The sequence below is a fragment of the Alligator sinensis genome, unplaced genomic scaffold, assembly GCF_000455745.1.
Source record: "Alligator sinensis unplaced genomic scaffold, ASM45574v1 scaffold166_1, whole genome shotgun sequence".
NCBI lineage: Eukaryota > Metazoa > Chordata > Crocodylia > Alligatoridae > Alligator > Alligator sinensis.
Window position 1 is genome coordinate 1,814,534 of NW_005842098.1, and position 3,412 is coordinate 1,817,945.

Sequence of the window (3,412 nt, forward strand, 5' to 3'; positions counted from 1 at the left end):
CTCCATTTTCATCCCTTCTCCCCTCCACACCCACATTCTGTTAACTCTGTCCTTCCAACCATCTCCTCTCTGCTTCCTCTTTATCCCAGTCTTCTTTACGGACTCCATTTAGCAACTCCTCTTTACCCTTCCCAAAGGGTTTTATATTCCCTTTGAACAGCTGTAAGTAGCTATATATGTTCGTAAATAATCAGAACCAAAATTGTAATATAATAAAGGGCTTAATCCACCTGTGTGTCTGTCTGCAACACTCTTGGAGCACTGTGATTGGTTGTCTCAGCAGCCAGTCACAATGCTTACTGAAACAACCAATCAATCAGAGTGCTCCGCAGGGGATGGAGTGGGAGGCGGAGTACTGTCATGACAGCAGGTATGGAGGGGATGGAGTGGGGGGGGAGGGGAGGCCAGCTCTGCCCTTCCTGCCCTGCTCCTTGGAGGCAACAGTGCAGGGTGCTGGTAGTGGGGGATGGAGGGGAAGGTGGAGCAAGCTTCCCCCCCCCCCGCTCCTGGAACATGGCAGCGCGGGGCGGTGGGTGGCAGCAGCTGCATGTAAGCTTCCCCCTGCCCCGCATCCGGCCCCGCTTCATCCCCGAAGCAGCGGCAGGGCAGGGCGGTGGGTGGTGGTGGTGGTGGTGGCCACCGCATGCAAGCTTCCCCCTCCGTCCCCCTGCATCCAGGGAAGCTTGCATGTGGCCGCTGCCACCACTCCAGGGATGAAGGTGGGCTGGATGCGGAGCAGCAGCAGCAGTCGCCACATGCAAGCTTGGCCCCCCTCCACCCCCTCCCATTCCTGGGAGGCAGTGGCGGTGTGGGGTGATGGATGATGGCACTCTGTCCCCTCCCACCTGCCTCCCTGCCCCCCATCACTCTTGATGGGCAATTCACTAGTATATTTATAAAAATGAAGAAAATTCAATGGAAACAGTCCTGAGCTAAGTGAATTATTTCCATAATGTAGTCATTGGGCACATATTCTTAGAAAAGAAGTGGAATTTATATAATCATTTTAGTCACCTAACCTTTCTCCAGTAGGGGTCAGTGTTTTATTTCTCACCTTCAGAGGAATGTGTGAAGAACCTAATTAACTTATGCCTCTCTAAATTAATTTGTTAAAGGCCACTCTGCCCTGCCTTCTGCCTGACTTCAGACTAACGTGGCAAGCTACTTTTCTGTGCAACGTTATGTTACAGTAGACATTTTCTCTCTCATCTCTAGGCCATTATATTTTTGTGCTCAGAAATCTAAGATAATACTTTGCAATTTTATCTCAACCAGTGTAATTGCTTGCATTTAATAGATTTCACAGATTTTTAGGGTCAGAAAGGACCCGTTAGATCACTGAGTTCGACCCCTGCCCTGGGTACATTGAGTCCGACCCCCTACCTGGGCAAGAAAGAGTGCTGGGGTCAGACGACCCCAGCCAGGTGTTTCTCCAATCTCTTCTTAAATGCCTCCAAGGAAGAGGACAGCGCCACCTCCCTTGGAAGCACATTCCGTATTTTGGCAACCCTTGCTGTAAAGAACTTTTTCCTGACGTCCAATCTCAATTTGCTCTCCCTCAGTTTGTGGCCATTGTTTCCAGTTACCCTGATGGGCGCCCTGGTAAACATCGTATCCTCTATTTCCTGCTCTCCCCACCTAATAAGTTTGTAGACGGCCACAAGATCACCTCTCAGCCTTCTCTTGCAGAGGCTGAAGAGGTTCAGGTCCCTCAATCAGTCCTCGTAGGGTTTTTTTCTGTAGGCCTTTAACCAGATGAGTGGCCCTGCTCTGAACCCTTTCCTGGTTATCCACATCCCTCCTGAAGTGCAGTGCCCAAAACTGGAAGCAGTACTCCAGCTGCAGCCTGACCAATGTTGCATAGAGAGGAAGTATCACCTCCCTAGAGCTGTTTGTGATGCACCTACTTATGCAAGAAAGAGCGTGGTTAGCTTTACTTATTATGTTATCACATGGGCAATTTATGTTTTTTTTGGAGTTGACTATGACTCCAAGATCCCTTTCTGCAGTTTGCATTCATTCATTTTAATGTCAGCAAGCTATTAAGCTCAGTAACAGTACATGACAGATTATAGATTTCATAGACATTTGGGCTGGAAGGGACCCCAGAGGATCATTGAGTCCAGCCCCCTGCCCCAGGGGCAGGAAGTCAGCAGGTATCATAGGATCCCAGCAAGATAAGCATCCAAACAGGTCTTGAAGACGTTCAAAGTGGGTGCTTGAACCGCCTCTGGCGGCAGTCTATTCCAAACCTTGGGGGCTTGGACAGTGAAGAAGTTCTTCCTTATGTCCAGCCTGAATCAGTCGCGGCAGAGTTTGTGACCATTCAATCTTGTCATCCCTTGGGGTGCTCTGGTGAACAGACGTTCCCCCAGATCCTGGTGAGCACCCCTGATAAACTTATAGGTGGTCACCAGATCACCCCTGAGCCTGTGCTTTTCCAGGCTGAAGAGTCTCATGGCTCTCAGCCTCTCATCATAAGGTCTGTTTTCCTGACCTCTGATCATGCGCATGGCTCTCCTCTGCACTCTCTCAAGCTTCTCCACATCCTAGACAGCAAGGGCTACAGGCTAATTAGGCCTGATTAACTGAAGTTCTGAACTGGCCAAAAGATAGGGTGCTTTGGTTGTGTAGCATTCAGATGTAGACCATTTCTGCTGTTCCTACATATGCAAAATCCCTTTATAGCTATTTCAAGCAGTGTTTAGCTTGAATAAATCTGAGGTTACTGGAACCCAGAGATAATCTAACTTACCTTTGCAAGAAAGAATGATTCTCTTACCAATAGTACAAAGTCTGCTAGCTGACGTGCTCATCCAACATGATTAAAACTTATCTGCAGTTTGCTGGGACTTGCCCCTTCAAAAGCCTTTCCTCACACTCACTGAAAACAAGACTTTGAAGGGATACTGCACAGGGATGTATTAGAACTCAAGTGTAATGTGAAGAATTTACAATTTTGCTTCTGTTGCTAACAGTTGCATTAGCTTAATTCAGGGGCGGGCAATTATTTCGGACAGAGGGCCACTTACCCAGTTTTGGCAAGCTGTTGAGGTCCGCATGAGTAGCCCTGCCCCGTGACAGGTGCCCCACCCCCTGGTCACCATCTTGGGACCAACGTCCCAGGGCCAGCACCAGTGGGGTGCACAGGCTGGCAGGGGTCTGTGGATTGGCTGGGCTGCACCAGCAGGGAGAGGGGGGAGCTAGCCTGGCTCCATAGAGCCTCTGCCAGCCGGGCCCCTGTACTCCTGCTGCCCTGCTCTGGGCCCTGCTGGTGCTGGCCCCAGGACACTGGTGTGGGCCCTCTGCTCCCGTGCCTGCTCACTCCCAGTGCCCCCCAGGCCCGCGGTACAAGCAGGGGGCAGCGCACAGCCCCAACCGCCTGCTCACTGGCAGGGGAGGGGCTGGGGCG